Source organism: Salmo salar, chromosome ssa05 (genome assembly GCF_905237065.1).
Source record: "Salmo salar chromosome ssa05, Ssal_v3.1, whole genome shotgun sequence".
NCBI classification, from domain to species: Eukaryota; Metazoa; Chordata; class Actinopteri; order Salmoniformes; family Salmonidae; genus Salmo; species Salmo salar.
In genome coordinates this window covers 76,763,586-76,781,258 of record NC_059446.1, presented here as the reverse complement: position 1 = coordinate 76,781,258, position 17,673 = coordinate 76,763,586, and the positions used below count along the sequence as shown (strand labels likewise).

At 46.6% G+C, this 17,673-nt stretch overlaps 1 long non-coding RNA gene across 1 annotated transcript; it reads left to right on the top strand.

Moving 5' to 3' along the window:
• The first annotated feature begins 896 nt into the window (after positions 1–896).
• Positions 897–7,298, top strand: LOC106605932 (uncharacterized). Its single transcript, XR_001328967.2, has 3 exons — positions 897–936; positions 6,924–6,977; positions 7,209–7,298. It is a non-coding gene; the product is annotated as an uncharacterized lncRNA (long non-coding RNA).
• The last annotated feature ends 10,375 nt before the right edge of the window (positions 7,299–17,673 follow it).

Here is a 17,673-nt window from a genome sequence, read left to right as displayed (position 1 = left end):
TTCACAAAATAGATGGCATCATGAGATAGGACAATTATGTTGATATATTGAAGCAACATCTCAAGACATCAGTCAGGAAGTTAAAGCTTAGTCGCAAATGGGTCTTCCAAATGGACAATGACCCCAAACATACTTCCAAAGTTGTGGCAAAATGGCTTAAGGACAACAAAGTCGAGGTATTGGAGTGGCCATCACAAAGCCCTAACCTCACTCCTATAGAAAATTTGTGGGCATAATTGAAAAAGCATTTGCGAGTAAGGAGGCCTACAAACCTGACTCAGTTACACCAGCTCTGCCATGAGGAATGGGGCAAAATTCCCCCAACTTATTGTGGGAAGCTTGTGGAAGGCTACCTGAAATGTTTGACCCAAGTTAAACAATTTAAAGGCAATGCTACCAAATACTAATTGAGTGTATGTATACTTCTGACCCACTGGGAATGTGATGAAAGAAATAAAAGCTGAAATAAGTCATTCTCTCTACTATTATTCTGACATTTCACATTCTTAAAATAAAGTGGTGATCCTAACTGACCTAAGACAGGGAAATATTACTTGGATTAAATGTCAGGAATTGTGAAACTGAGTTTAAATGTTTTTGGCTGAGGTGTATGTAAACTTCCAACTGTACATGCTAAAATCGCCACTGTCCCACACAGACTCGGAACCCTTTTAAAACAGACCCTGGGGATGATCAGTCCAGTGGGGATTAGACTAGCCTACTAGAATGTAATATAACTACTTCATGACTGAGGGGGAAAAATTTATTGTGTTGTCAAAATATTTGTAACCGCACGCCCCTAGTTCCACCTGCTCAGTACTCTTGAGGACATTAGATTGATGAATGGCAGCAAAGGTTTGCATAATGTTTACACAATGTTTAATGTTTGCTTTACGCCACAGTAACATCCAAACATGAGTGGGGCGATACATCCAAGTAAGTCAACAATGTGTTTTTGAGTTTTAGTCATTTGTCACGTCCTGACCAGTAGAGGGTGTAGTTGGGTCAGGACGTGGCAGAAGGGAGTGTGTGTTTTTTATTGTTTCATTGATTTTGGCCGTGTGACTTCCAATCAGGCACAGCTGTAGAGGGTTGTGGTTGATTGGGAGTCACACATAAGTTGCCTACGTTTCCTTTGTTTTTCGTGGGTAATTGTTCTTGTCATTGTGGTTGCACCTGACAGGACTGTGTTGGCTGTCAGTTTTGTTGTTTTTGTGAATTGCATAGTGTTCGTTGAATTAAATATGACGAACCCTAACCCCGCCGCATTTTGGTCCACTTCTTCCTCAGACAGCCGTTACAGAATTACCCACCAAACCAGGACCAAGCGGCGGAAGAGGAAGGAGCAGCAGGAGTACAGCGTGATGGACCAATGGACTTGGGAACAGATCCTAGACGGAGAGGGACCATGGACTCAGGCTGGGGATTATCGCCTCCCGCAGTGGGAGATTGAAGTGGCGAGAGCAGAGAGGCGCTATTACGAGGAGAGTGAGCGCAACGAGCGCGAGAGGCAGCCCCAAGAATTTTTTTGGGGGGGGGCACACGGGACAGTCGGTGGAGCTGAGGTCGGAACCAGAGCCAGTCGGGATGACATTGGAGGTGAGCGAGGGATATGAGGCAGAGACTGTGACGGTGTTAATGGGGAAATTAGGAGAGAGAGAGATGAGAGAGCTGCTAGTGTGGTGCATAAGGTACGGCATTCGCCCTAATGAGCGTGTCGTGGGAATGATGTCACCTGAGGCAGCTCTCCATACTCGTCCTGAGGTGCGTGCTGGTTGTCTGGTAAAGACTGTGCCTGCGCCCAGAAACAGGCCTCCTGCATGTCTTCCCAGCCCTGCACGTCCTGTGCCTACGCCCAGAACCAGGCCTCCTGCATGTCTTCCCATCCTGGTCAAGCCCGTGCCTCCTCCACGGACCAGTCCTCCAGTGGGTCTCCCTATCCTGGTCAAGCCCGTGTCTCCTCCACGGACCAGTCCTCCAGTGGGTCTCTCCACCTTGGTCCCTCCTGTGCCACCTCCTCAAACCAGGCCTCCGTTATGTCTCCCCAGCCTGGTGAATCCTGAGCCGGAGCTGCCAGAGTGGCCAGACTGCCCGGAACTGCCAGAGTGGCCAGACTGCCCGGAGCTGCCAGAGTGGCCAGACTGCCCGGAGCTGCCAGAGTGGCCAGACTGCCCGGAGCTGCCAGAGTGGCAAGACTGCCCGGAGCTGCCAGAGTGGCCAGACTGCCCGGAGCTGCCAGAGTGGCCAGACTGCCCGGAGCTGCCAGAGTGGCCAGACTGCCCCTCCTGTCCTCCGGCCCAGCCCGACGGGCCCTCCTGTCCTCCGGCCCAGCCCGAGGGGCCCTCCTGTCCTCCGGCCCAGCCCGAGGGGCCCTCCTGTCCTCCGGCCCAGCCCGAGGGGCCCTCCTGTCCTCCGGCCCAGCCCGAGGGGCCCTCCAGTCCTCCAGGCCCAGCCCGAGTGGTCTGTCTGCCAGGGTCAGCCCGAGTGGCCCGTCTGCCCGGCGCAGCTATCGGCGCCACCAAAGTGGGCGACGCCGAAGGTGGAGCGAGGTCCACGTCCTGCACCTGAGCCACCTCCAGGATAGGTGGGTAGGGGAGGGAGGGTGTAGCACAGTGCCGTCGGTGACGGCAGCCACCCTCTCTTCCCTCCCTTATTGTTTAGGGGTTATTTTTTGTTGGGGTATTGGGGATTTTCTTTTGTGTTCCTTTTTTAGGTGCATCCCGGGGTCTGCACCTTGAGGGGGGGGTACTGTCACGCCCTGACCAGTAGAGGGTGTAGTTGGGTCAGGACGTGGCAGAAGGGAGTGTGTGTTTTTTATTGTTTCATTGATTTTGGCCGTGTGACTTCCAATCAGGCACAGCTGTAGAGGGTTGTGGTTGATTGGGAGTCACACATAAGTTGCCTACGTTTCCTTTGTGTTTCGTGGGTAATTGTTCTTGTCATTGTGGTTGCACCTGACAGGACTGTGTTGGCTGTCAGTTTCGTTGTTTTTGTGAATTGCATAGTGTTCGTTGAATTAAATATGACGAACCCTAACTCCGCCGCATTTTGGTCCACTTCTTCCTCAGACAGCCGTTACAGAATTACCCACCAAACCAGGACCAAGCGGCGGAAGAGGAAGGAGCAGCAGGAGTACAGCGTGATGGACCAATGGACTTGGGAACAGATCCTGGACGGAGAGGGACCATGGACTCAGGCTGGGGATTATCGCCTCCCGCAGTGGGAGATTGAAGTGGCGAGAGCGGAGAGGCGCTATTACGAGGAGAGAGAGCGCAACGAGCGCGAGAGGCAGCCCCAATACATTTTTTGGGGGGGGCACACGGGACAGTCGGTGGAGCTGAGGTCGGAACCAGAGCCAGTCGGGATGACATTGGAGGTGAGCGAGGGATATGAGGCAGAGACTGTGATGGGGTTAATGGGGAAATTAGGAGAGAGAGAGATGAGAGAGCTGCTAGTGTGGTGCATAAGGTACGGCATTCGCCCTAATGAGCGTGTCGTGGGAATGATGTCACCTGAGGCAGCTCTCCATACTCGTCCTGAGGTGCGTGCTGGTTGTCTGGTAAAGACTGTGCCTGCGCCCAGAAACAGGCCTCCTGCATGTCTTCCCAGCCCTGCACGTCCTGTGCCTACGCCCAGAACCAGGCCTCCTGCATGTCTTCCCATCCTGGTCAAGCCCGTGCCTCCTCCACGGACCAGTCCTCCAGTGGGTCTCCCTATCCTGGTCAAGCCCGTGTCTCCTCCACGGACCAGTCCTCCAGTGGGTCTCTCCACCTTGGTCCCTCCTGTGCCACCTCCTCAAACCAGGCCTCCAGCGGGTCTTCCCAGACTGGTGAGTCCAGGGCCTGCGCCCAGAGCCAGGCCTCCGTTATGTCTCCCCAGCCTGGTGAATCCTGAGCCGGAGCTGCCAGAGTGGCCAGACTGCCAGGAACTGCCAGAGTGGCCAGACTGCCCGGAACTGCCAGAGTGGCCAGACTGCCCGGAGCTGCCAGAGTGGCCAGACTGCCCGGAGCTGCCAGAGTGGCCAGACTGCCCGGAGCTGCCAGAGTGGCCAGACTGCCCGGAGCTGCCAGAGTGGCCAGACTGCCCGGAGCTGCCAGAGTGGCCAGACTGCCCCTCCTGTCCTCCGGCCCAGCCCGACGGGCCCTCCTGTCCTCCGGCCCAGCCCGAGTTTCCCTCCTGTCCTCCAGCCCAGCCCGAGGGGCCCTCCTGTCCTCCGGCCCAGCCCGAGGGGCCCTCCTGTCCTCCGGCCAAGCCCGAGGGGCCCTCCTGTCCTCCGGCCCAGCCCGAGGGGCCCTCCTGTCCTCCGGCCCAGCCCGAGGGGCCCTCCAGTCCTCCGGCCCAGCCCGAGTGGTCTGTCTGCCAGGGTCAGCCCGAGTGGCCTGTCTGCCCGGCGCAGCTATCGGCGCCACCAAAGTGGGCGACGCTGAAGGTGGAGCGAGGTCCACGTCCTGCACCTGAGCCACCTCCAGGATAGGTGGGTTGGGGAGGGAGGGTGTAGCACAGTGCCGTCGGTGACGGCAGCCACCCTCTCTTCCCTCCCTTATTGTTTAGGGGTTATTTTTTGTTGGGGTATTGGGGATTTTCTTTTGTGTTCCTTTTTTAGGTGCATCCCGGGGTCTGCACCTTGAGGGGGGGGTACTGTCACGCCCTGACCAGTAGAGGGTGTAGTTGGGTCAGGACGTGGCAGAAGGGAGTGTGTGTTTTTTATTGTTTCATTGATTTTGGCCGTGTGACTTCCAATCAGGCACAGCTGTAGAGGGTTGTGGTTGATTGGGAGTCACACATAAGTTGCCTATGTTTCCTTTGTGTTTCGTGGGTAATTGTTCTTGTCATTGTGGTTGCACCTGACAGGACTGTGTTGGCTGTCAGTTTCGTTGTTTTTGTGAATTGCATAGTGTTTGTTGAATTAAATATGACGAACCCTAACTCCGCCGCATTTTGGTCCACTTCTTCCTCAGACAGCCGTTACAGAATTACCCACCAAACCAGGACCAAGCGGCGGAAGAGGAAGGAGCAGCAGGAGTACAGCGTGATGGACCAATGGACTTGGGAACAGATCCTGGACGGAGAGGGACCATGGACTCAGGCTGGGGATTATCGCCTCCCGCAGTGGGAGATTGAAGTGGCGAGAGCGGAGAGGCGCTATTACGAGGAGAGAGAGCGCAACGAGCGCGAGAGGCAGCCCCAATAAAAATTTTTGGGGGGGCACACGGGACAGTCGGTGGAGCTGAGGTCGGAACCAGAGCCAGTCGGGATGACATTGGAGGTGAGCGAGGGATATGAGGCAGAGACTGTGACGGGGTTAATGGGGAAATTAGGAGAGAGAGAGATGAGAGAGCTGCTAGTGTGGTGCATAAGGTACGGCATTCGCCCTAATGAGCGTGTCGTGGGAATGATGTCACCTGAGGCAGCTCTCCATACTCGTCCTGAGGTGCGTGCTGGTTGTCTGGTAAAGACTGTGCCTGCGCCCAGAAACAGGCCTCCTGCATGTCTTCCCAGCCCTGCACGTCCTGTGCCTACGCCCAGAACCAGGCCTCCTGCATGTCTTCCCATCCTGGTCAAGCCCGTGCCTCCTCCACGGACCAGTCCTCCAGTGGGTCTCCCTATCCTGGTCAAGCCCGTGTCTCCTCCACGGACCAGTCCTCCAGTGGGTCTCTCCACCTTGGTCCCTCCTGTGCCACCTCCTCAAACCAGGCCTCCAGCGGGTCTTCCCAGACTGGTGAGTCCAGGGCCTGCGCCCAGAGCCAGGCCTCCGTTATGTCTCCCCAGCCTGGTGAATCCTGAGCCGGAGCTGCCAGAGTGGCCAGACTGCCCGGAACTGCCAGAGTGGCCAGACTGCCCGGAACTGCCAGAGTGGCCAGACTGCCCGGAGCTGCCAGAGTGGCCAGACTGCCCGGAGCTGCCAGAGTGGCCAGACTGCCCGGAGCTGCCAGAGTGGCCAGACTGCCCGGAGCTGCCAGAGTGGCCAGACTGCCCCTCCTGTCCTCCGGCCCAGCCCGACGGGCCCTCCTCTCTTCCGGCCCAGCCCGAGGGGCCCTCCTGTCCTCCGGCCCAGCCCGAGGGGCCCTCCTGTCCTCCGGCCCAGCCCGAGGGGCCCTCCTGTCCTCCGGCCCAGCCCGAGGGGCCCTCCTGTCCTCCGGCCCAGCCCGAGGGGCCCTCCAGTCCTCCGGCCCAGCCCGAGGGGCCCTCCAGTCCTCCGGCCCAGCCCGAGTGGTGTCTGCCAGGGTCAGCCCGAGTGGCCCGTCTGCCCGGCGCAGCTATCGGCGCCACCAAAGTGGGCGACGCCGAAGGTGGAGCGAGGTCCACGTCCTGCACCTGAGCCACCTCCAGGATAGGTGGGTTGGGGAGGGAGGGTGTAGCACAGTGCCGTCGGTGACGGCAGCCACCCTCCCTTTCCCTCCCTTATTGTTTAGGGGTTATTTTTTGTTGGGGTATTGGGGATTTTCTTGTGTGTTCCTTTTTTAGGTGCATCCCGGGGTCTGCACCTTGAGGGGGGGGTACTGTCACGTCCTGACCAGTAGAGGGTGTAGTTGGGTCAGGACGTGGCAGAAGGGAGTGTGTGTTTTTTATTGTTTCATTGATTTTGGCCGTGTGACTTCCAATCAGGCACAGCTGTAGAGGGTTGTGGTTGATTGGGAGTCACACATAAGTTCCCTACGTTTCCTTTGTGTTTCGTGGGTAATTGTTCTTGTCATTGTGGTTGCACCTGACAGGACTGTGTTGGCTGTCAGTTTTGTTGTTTTTGTGAATTGCATAGTGTTCGTTGAATTAAATATGACGAACCCTAACTCCGCCGCATTTTGGTCCACTTCTTCCTCAGACAGCCGTTACATCATTATAGATTTTAGTCATATAGAAACCGTTAACAAGACCATGAGTGGGTGTTTGCATATGCATGGGCCCTTTTTGCTTTTTTTTCTTAGTCTGCCTGGCTCTGTGTCTGGCTGGCTGGGCTGTATCTGGTGCTTCTGTTGAAGGTGAGCTGTTCTCATGCCTGCCATGCATGTGTTCATCAAGTTGATCTCACCATTTCATTTGTGCATTTGTAATTCTATAAAAATAATTTGTATATTAAAGCACAGTGGGGATGTAGAGTAATGTTTTGACCCAGACTGATCTAAAACTAAGTGTAGTAACTGATATTTAATGTTGCCGGAGTACTGTTTAACTAGCTCTCTTCCTGTTGTATTCATCTCTCTGTCTTGCAGCTCAGAAGACCTCCCAGGTCTGTTACCTCTGTAACCATGATAACTGCCCAACCGTTGAGTGTGTTTATGACCATTTGACGGCTAAATTTGACTCTGTGGTCGCGAGGTAAAATGGCTGACCTCCCTCCCTGCCCCACCACCTCCCCCACGCAATCTGGAAAATGCTTGTGTGTTGAGAACCAGAAGGTCTATGCTGTGTGTGACTCAGAGATCATCAAGCCAGTCTTTGAGAGCCAAGGAAATTCCATGCCTATTATCAAAGCCAGTGAGTTTCTGTGAGGGCCCATGACAGTACAACCTGGCAAGAGGATAGTCAAGAGGGAACAAACAAAGCAGATTTCAGGAAATGGTCATAGGTGTCAATTTATTATTGCTAAGGTGCTATTGGAAGTTGTAGTTTATTATACAGTATAGTATATTGCTTTATTGTGTCTCAAATCAGTCACTGCTATGAGCATTTCCCAGCTGATCCAGCCCTCTGTTGTGTAGGGACTCAATTCCTGTACTGTCATTACAGATTGCACAAGCATTGTTTCAACTGATTGGACGGGTGAGTGCCATTCAATATTCAAACTGTATTTCACTTTGTTGTTCATCGAGGAATTTCTACAAATCTATTCTGAAGATCAGCAATCTGTAGTAGTGTATAACAGTCTTAGATGATGATTAGTGTTCTATGTGTTCAAATGCTCCCCTGTCCTCCTCTCCCACAAACAGATCCAAATGTCCCCACTTCCACCCCTGGTGGTACTGGGAGGTTATCTAAGGAAGAAGAGATCACTATTGGCATTTTAGCTGCTACCCTTGCCATCCTCGTCATTGTTGCTTGGCGCTACAAGGACCAGATTAAGTAAGCAGGCGGTTTACGGTCTAAAATACATGTCCCCCTCTATCGGCGAATACAGGTTTAACACTTGTGTTATACAGGCTTTTATACAGGCACTAAGCCTGGGCACCTAACCTGACTCTTTCATCATTTAACTATGTTGTTGCCTTCTGTGTTTTTAAAGAGCTGTATCATCAATGTGCTCTCTTTTGGCAGATTTATTTGAGTGATTGTCTTTTCAGGTGTCTTCCAGTGGCCCCTCCAGCAGTCATATCAGGGGAACCCCAGTGCTATTCAAACTAACTGAAGAAAGAGTTTGATACCATCAGCCAAGGAAGAGTTGGATCTGCAGGGAATAGGGGTGTGCCAAAATTTGAATATCTCAGACATTTACCCTGTTAGAAATGTATTGGATATGTCCTATTTAAACCTATGGTGTGTATTTAACCTGCAACTGGAGGGGACGGTGTTCTCTTAAGAGCTGAAGGTCATCTGAACTATCAGCCAGGTGGCTGTGTAGCTGTCACACTGTCTACCCATCACGTCGGGTTGTTACAGTTTGATAGCTTTAACTCTTTACATTTACAACAGGCACATTTAAAAACACTGCTTCAAACTAATCATGGTCTAGATTGAAGACCATTAACAGTCAGTTGACTAGTTGAATCAGTTGTGTTATAGATTGTTTACCTAAGCAGCCCATATATTTATCCCAGATTGTAAATACAATAAGGTATCATGTCGTACTGGAGGCAGGGAGGTCAACAGGAAAACTCCTGTTCTGTTTTGGTATTTACTGTTCATATCCATAGTGACCCACTTGAAACAAATAGACATTTCTGTATCTAAGTTTGGTGTAAATTGACCTGTACAGTTGCTCTGTGTTCGGCTGAGAGACTGCTGTGGGAACAACCATGACACAGAATACTGGATTAAAAGTTGAAACACTTTCAGTGTGTATCCAGATATGGATTTTAGTCAATAGGAATGGAACTCCTAAAACCTGTTCCCTCTCACGTCCCTTTCACCCTTTCTTATTCTTTTCTTTCTTCTTATTCTTCTCTCACGCCCCTCACCAGTTTTATAAGCAGATGTGATTGTACTGCTATGTATGTGCTGTGTAAATAAACACATGTCCAGCCAGCGATCCCAGTTCTCTGGTGTTGTTTATTCTGAAAATAGACAAGGAACGAGCACATAAGATGAGCATCACTTGCACCAGGATATTGATGGCTGTAGATTCCCTTGCATGTAAATAGTAGACTGGGCTTTGTATAATCAAATAGAACAAAGACAAAAATAGGATGGACTAGATTATGCATGAACTGACAATACACAAGGAAAGAACTTGAATTCATTTTGACATGACTGTATCTTTGATGGTTTTGTAGTTGGCTAAGTAGACTGTTAATATGTTTACAAGAAACCCATAAAATGGCAGAAGGACAAGACCATCTTGATCAGTCCAGATCGCTTTCTGATGAGAATATATTAACTCAAACAACCCTTGTATACAGTACTTTAATCTGCAGGCCTCCTCCCTGGTCCACCTCTGCAGAACACTAATCACTATCTTTACAGTACAATGTAAATACTAGCAATCGTAAAAACATAACTTCATATGTTCAAATAAAGCATATCTAGCCCTCACAGCTAGCCTGCTGTTCCCATAGGCTTCGTCATTGTGCTAACACTAGTTAGATTTGGCTCGCAAAACTACCTCTAACTTCCGTCATACTGGACGTAGAAACATAAAAATGGTATTAACAAGTTCATCTGACTCCCAAACTATACCTTTAAGGGACCAGGTTGGAGGTAGTTTTGGACCAGGTTGTGAGTGTCTACAACAGGCAGCAGACACCCCACTAGGACTGTGTGAAAAAGAGAATTCCTTTCAAACTTCACTCCATCAATCACATTTCATTTTGTCACTGTTGCATCAGTGGCTCAGCGGTCTAAGGCACTGCCTCTCCATGCTTGAGGCATCACTACAGACATTCTGGTTTGATTCCAGGCTGTATCACAACCGCCAGTGATTGGGAGTCCCATAGGGCAGCGCACAATTGTCCCAGCGTCGTCTGGGTTTGGCCTGTATAGGCCGTCATTGGAAATAAGAATTTGTTCTTAACTGACTTGCCTAGTTAAATATATATTTTTAAATCAGTTAGGCTATTGTGAAAGATAAATCAAACCAGGAAATCTCTCCACAGGCAGAATGTATCTGTGCATTGTTGGAGCGAAGCAGCATGTAAAAAAAACTGAACAGCAGACTAAATTGTTGGTGGAATGTGAGTGTTATTGTGTTGTGGGGAAAGTGAACAAACATAACATAAAATGCTTGAATTGTGTCAGAGTTACACACAGATGCTCCACTAGGCAAATATACTGTCTCCACTCTCCACCCTTAAGGAGTACCCTGGCTTTCAAACCGGCTCGTGCTTGATTGGACCGGCTGATTGGGATTCCCCCATAGACTTGGATTCACTTGCTTGGTACTAGCATGGTACCGGCTACTGTAATGTACAAATCAGCCTACGTGGAGGAGCCTATTTTGGCCCATTCAAAGGCTAGGCGATCGAGTCTAGTATGCATGCGCTATCTATTGGTTGCTTTGTTTTGCTTGTTTTTATTGGAATTCAAATGGAATTAGTGGTCAGTTGCAAAATAAGCACGTTCCTCCCAATTTATGAAATAAAGGTAGTCCTAAAAACACATTTTAAAACAAATGTAAGGTGGTCCTAACAGACTCTTTAAAATCCATCTCATGTTTATACAAATATGTTGATAAAATCTGATGTAAATCAGTAAGTGTGTAATATACACAGTTTACAATGCGAACGCCTAATAAACTACAGATGCTGAAAGAAAACGCACTTTTTTTTGTTACAGTGACCGATGTCACTTTGTAACAAGTGTAAAAGTTGCATGCAAAAATGTATCACCATGCTGTAAAATTACCACTTACTGGATGCGCAGGTTAGTTTCCACAACATGCCAAATTGTAGGAATAATCATTTTAACTAACCGAGACGGCGATATAGTTTCGGTACAGTATGTGGAGTCAACCGTGAAAAATCTAGCCTACTAACCCTTTGGTAGGCGGTGTTGTGGTCGATGATGAATGGTGGGGTGACCTGAATGATTTCATGCGATTGTCACTTTCTCCGGAGTCCATAGAATGGGTAAGGCCTCTGGGAATAGGCCACTGGCTATTATTGCATGTTTTGAACATTTTAAGCAAAAGGAAATGGCGAAAAACAGGGGCAGTGAACTCGAACTGATTTTGAAATGAATGATCACTTCCCTACGGATATCAATGAAAGGAGGAACAACTGTATCCCATTATGAAAGAAAAGCCTTACCTGAACCAACGAGTCTCCTCGGTGATGGATAAACTTTACGTCAACGGGCAACTGTATCGGGACTCTAGAGTAACTCTGGCTATTTTAATCCAATGTTCAAATCGGAGTTTGTAGTGTATCATGACAACTTCAACTATAACAAATACTTGTTCTATTGATCTTAAGTTAACAAGGAAAGGGCTGCATATAGCTCAAGTAAATGTATGTCGCCTTCCTAACAAAATACATGAGGTTTTGAAGTTGATCAACATAAATAATATTCTTAATTTGGCTTTGACCTAAACGCATTTGGATGCCTCTGTAAATGATGGGCAAATGAACATTCATGGATATAGTCTACTTAGAAGGGACAGGAATAGGAATGGTGGGAGTGTAGCACTGTACATTCAGAATCATATACCTTTTAAGAGGAGGGATGACCTTAATGTATGTCAAATAGAGGCACTATGGACTCAAGTACATCTGCCTCACCAGGCACCCATATTGGTAGGATGTGTGTGTGTGTGTGTGTGTGTGTGTGTATAGACCACCTATATCTAAGGTGTCCTATCTGGATGATTTATACACTGGGTTTGACCAGGCCACAGACAGTAACAGATATGTATTTATCTTGGGTGATTTTAATATAAATTGGAAGGATCACAATTCAAATAGAACTAAATTAATGAGATATGCCGAGAGCTGTGGTTTGAAACAAATGGTTAATTATACTACTAGATCATCAATTAAGTTAGGTCACCGTTCAGACACATGCATTGATCTGATTTTCTGTAATATACCATTGCAATGCTTAAAAGCCAGATCAATGCCCGTGGGCTGGACAGACCATAATATTGTGACCATAGCAATGAACACTAAGGTTCCAAAGAAACCCTCAAGGATTGTGGTCAAGAGAAATGTAAAACATTTAATCACGAGCTATTTCAAAATGATTTGGCTGCTGTACCCTGGGAGCTGATTTATCTAGAGCAGGTGTGGGTAACTCCAGTCCTCATGGCCTGACTGGTGTCACACCTTTTCTCCATCCCTAGCAAACACAGCTGATTTGCTCACTGATTTGCTCACTGAGGTAATGGACCATCATGCCCCAGTAAGAAAGAGTACAGTTGTGGCTCGTCCATCTCCATGGATTGATGAACTGGGGGAGGCTTTTTCTCAAAGAAATATGGCAAAAGTCTTAGCAGACAAATTTAAACTAGAAATTGATTAATGGAATTATAGAAAACTACGTAATTATGCAGTTAAATTAAATATAAAGAAGTGATTGTAAAAATGATTAAAAAAGGTATGGAATACATTTAAGGGCTTACTTGGTACATCTCTCATCATACCCATCTAGTGTGGAGGTTGATGGGAGAACAATAACAAAACCAGGTGATATTGCCAATATTTTAATTTTTTACAAAGAAAATGTATTTACTGAGCAATAATGTCAACACCCATTCTTCCAAACAAGCTATTGTCCAATGGATTGATAATCATATTATGAGCGAAAACAAACTGCTCTTTTAGTCTACAAATGGTGTCAGTACAGGAGGTGTTAAACATTGGGTAATTGAAGTTGTTACCCGATGGTAAATCTACAGGTCTTATCTTATGGACAATGTTTTACTTCACTATGCTGCTCCCCAGATTTCAGCTCCACTGAAATACATATTTAATTGGTCACTGTAAAAGGGTACATTTCCAAATGTATGGAAGCATGCTAAACTGTGTCCAATCCGGAAAGACAGCAAAGAACCCATTACTCCTGCCAATAGTCGACCAATTAGTCTACTCCCTTCACTCAGTAAGATATTGGAGGGTATTGTGAGTAGACAAATATGGGAGTACATGGAAAAGAATGATCTGATCACAGCCAATCAGCATGCTTATCGCAAAAACCATTCCACTACCACTGCATTTGTTGACATGACTGACCAGTGACTCAATGCTATGGATAATGATACAATTTTTTTTTTTTAATGCAGCATTTGAATTAGTGGCTCATGAAACAATTATTGCATTATGGTTTTAAGGAGGTAACATTGAATTGGGTACGGTCATATCTAACTGACAGGAAACAGTCCACCTATATCAATGGGTCACTTCTTTACTTAATATATACCAACGACCTTCCCTATGCCTTATCAGAAACCCAAACTACTATATTTGCAGATGATACTACAATTTATACAGCAACACAATTGGTTCAACAGGTACAGCAAGCTCTACAAGTAGATCTGGGAAATATCAGGTTGTGGGTTTGCCAGAACAAACTTGTTTTGAACACCAAGAGAACCAAGGTCTGTTCCTCCAGGAAAAGGTCAACACAGCATGGATACAATTAAGTATGGGGGGGATACAAATTGAGGAAGTGGCAGAAACCAAACTACTAGGGGTGCAGCTAGACAACTGCTTATCAATAACTCATCTATGTAAAAAATAATATATACACAATTTCGAGACTCATAGCAAAAGGTCTGAATACTTATGAAAATAAGTTTAGAATTGTTTATAAATTCGTAACATTTTCTAAACCTGTTTTAGCTTTGTCATTATGGGGTATTGTGTGTAGATTGAGTTTATTTAATTTAATCCATTTTAGAATAAGGCTGTAACATAACAAAATGTTAAAAAAGTCAAGGGGTCTGAATACTTTCCGATGGCACTGTGTGTGTGTGTGTGTGTGTGTGTGTGTGTGTGTGTGTGTGTGTGTGTGTGTGTGTGTGTGTGTGATATATATCAATATCAATGTTGAACAGGCTACGGAAAGATGGATGCTATAAAGATGGTAGTCCCGATCTGCATTCCTGTTTAATGTTCATATTGGGATTAGTTGGGTACACTTAGTATTTCTTAGTAGTACACTATAGTTGGATGGATAATATTGAGGTTTTCGGAGAATCTGTTTATTTATTTTGTCAGTTGACTGAATTCTTGAGATTAGAACATTTGTATGTGGTGTTTTTAGGATGTCAGCATTGGCCAGCGGTGTGTGTGTGTGTGTGTGTGTGTGTGTGTGTGTGTGTGTGTGTGTGTGTGTGTGTGTGTGTGTGTGTGTGTGTGTGTGTGTGTGTGTGTGTGTGTGTGTGTGTGTGTGTGTGTGTGTGTGTGTGATATATATCAATATCAATGTTGAACAGGCTACGGAAAGATGGATGCTATAAAGATGGTAGTCCCGATCTGCATTCCTGTTTAATGTTCATATTGGGATTAGTTGGGTACACTTAGTATTTCTTAGTAGTACACTATAGTTGGATGGATAATATTGAGGTTTTCGGAGAATCTGTTTATTTATTTTGTCAGTTGACTGAATTCTTGAGATTAGAACATTTGTATGTGGTGTTTTTAGGATGTCAGCATTGGCCAGCGGTGTGTGTGTGTGTGTGTGTGTGTGTGTGTGTGTGTGTGTGTGTGTGTGTGTGTGTGTGTGTGTGTGTGTGTGTGTGTGTGTGTGTGTGTGTTATAGACAGGTATACATGGATTGGTATAGGCTATATCTTAGGTCAAAATCATAGTGGCTTAATATGTTTTGTTCTAAATTAAATGTAGATGTATATTTTATAGAATTAGCTATGCCATCTGAGTTTGGTTCTGATGGGTTAGGGTTTGATGGCTGGGTCTGATCCACTCCGGTCTGAATACCAGATTAATTAAATATTCATAATCTAAGAGATTGTCCTGATATGTATTATACCCATGGATAACATGCCTTATTTACACAATCAATACATCGGCAGTCTTTCAACATAAGGCAACAATATTTACGGGACACATGAGCAGGAGATTAACTTGGTCATAAATGTTCTTCATTAAAGATGATCACAAATACTGTGTCGGTAACTCTGCATTATAGTAGGCCTGTAACTTATTTTGAACAAAAGCCACGGAACAGAACTATCTTATGAGTGAGTCACTCAGCTTTATGCTGACACATATCACACTTGATTCGAGTCATTCAACATTAGTCATAACTGTATTTTAAAATAACGAAAATGGCCCATAAAATGGCCCATAAAATAACACATAAAAAAAATATAGGAGTAATAAAATGGGTTATAATAATATGAAAATAGGCCTATTAGGCTACATGGTGATACATTGGTTATAGCCTACTAAAACTAAATAGGCCAAGCCTATGTTAGGCAACCAAAACAATATGTTGTGTTGCACTTCACAGCACCGACCTCCTTATCGACGACAAACGACGTCCATGCAGAGGATTTGCCCTTAAGTTTTTCCTCCACGTAGGCCTACTCTTTCCCCTTCCGTTTCTTATTCACATCGGAAAAAATACTCAATCTTTCATACTCTCACTATAAGAAAAAAGTGCAATTTGTGAAATGTGCCAACTTCTCTGATCGTGGAAGGCAGGATACCGGAGCAAGTTGCCCTAGGCTGTATGTCAGAGAGCGACTCTAAGAAAGGCATAGTAGACAAATTAAAGCTGCTGTTTTATTCGGGTTAGAGGACTTCAGCCTAGCACATTCAAACACGTGAGTTTATATACTATTTAATTGTATCACTTGACTCGATCGTTCGATCAGATGCTTATAGAATGTACTTAATTCTCATAGAAATGTACAGTATCTGATTATTCTGTTTCAACATAGAAAAGTGTTTCGCAATTATCATGTTGAATTCATTATCGCGCAGTTTGTTTTCTAATTTTACTGGTAATGTATAGGGCAGGCTATCCTGTAAATGTTGATTTCCAACGGTTTAATTTATGTTAATATCCAATAGTTGCATTTGTCATAGGGCAACTGTATTATTAGTTAGCCACCACTTAGCTTTTTCCCCCTGAATTACTGCAACGGTCAGTCACCGGGAGCATGTAGGCTTTAGTTAGGAATGCCATCAAATGTTATTTTTCGCATACACATATTTAGCTGATGTTATTTCGGGTGTAGAGAAATGCTGACCAGACCGGACAAGTCGCGTGCGCAAGCCTCGCAAAATAAATGTAGAAATCCATGTTATTCAATTATTGCACCCACACTGCTCGCGCGCGCCAACGAGCGTCTGCGATGCCAAGGGCTAAAATAGAACTCCTTTCTATTTCTGACGCAGATCGCGCAGCAAGTCCTGCCTCTCCCATCTCCTCATTGGTTTATAGAAGCAGGTACCCACATGCCATCTTCTCATTGGTTATACCCACGTGGGTGATTGAAAGACGAACAGTTTTGCCGGTTGTCGTGGTAATACTATGAAAGTGTTGATGGATCACCATATAAGTTCAAAGATGAAAAAGCCTGGAAGGAGGAGAGATGACTAGAAACGATTCGGTTGGCGGTACGATGGCGCACGCGCGCAGCCGGTTTGGGTTCCGTGTATGGTCTTAGCTCCAACAATGCAGTAATATCTGATAACACAAGCAAAATCTAAAGTAAAATGACTACGTTCATAAGGCAGCAGTCTCTGAGTACCAAGTGGTAGCCGGCTAGTGACAGTGACTAAAGTTCAGGGCAGGTTACGGTGCGGAGGCCGGCTAGTGGTTCATTTTTAAGTCTGACTGCCTTGAGATGCAAGCTGTTTTTCAATCTCTCGTTTCAAACTTTGATACACCTGTACTGACCGCGCCTTCTAGATGGTAGCGGGGTGAACAGGCCGTGGCTGATGTCCTTGATTTTCTTGGCCTTCCTGTGACACCGATTTCTGTAGGTCCTGGAGGGCAGGCAGTGTGCAGCACCGTCTGAGCTGTCTGGAGAGCCCTGCTTGTCTAAAGGGTCAGATTAAAATCGAATAGATCTGCAATTTCCAAATGAGCTGGATTGTAGCGTTTTTTTTTATACCCTCAAAGACTAACCAGGATAAATGAAGGTGGAAATGGGCCTATTAACCTATTATAAAACAGATAGCTTTAGGATAGTTGAGATTCAGACGAGGAATTGGGAAACCATGGGGCTAAAATGTATATCCCTGAAATTGGTTGATATCCCACACTTTTTCCTGTTTTGTATGTTATTTTAGGCTCCAGAGTGGCGCAGCGTATTTTAGGCTCCCGAGTGGCGCAGCGGTCTAAGGCACTGCATCTCAGTGCTAGAGGCATCACTACAGACACCCTGGTTTGAATACAGTCTGTATCACAACCAGCGGTGATTGGGAGTCCCATAGGGCAGCGCACAATTGACCCAGCGTTGTCCGGGTTTGGCGTCATTGTAGATAATCATTTGTTCTTAAAACCTCTACAGGATCAGTGTCCCCTCTCAAGCTAACGTAGACTAATGTGATTAGCATGAGGTTGTAAGTAACAAAAACATTTTCCAGGACATAGACATATCTGATATGGGCA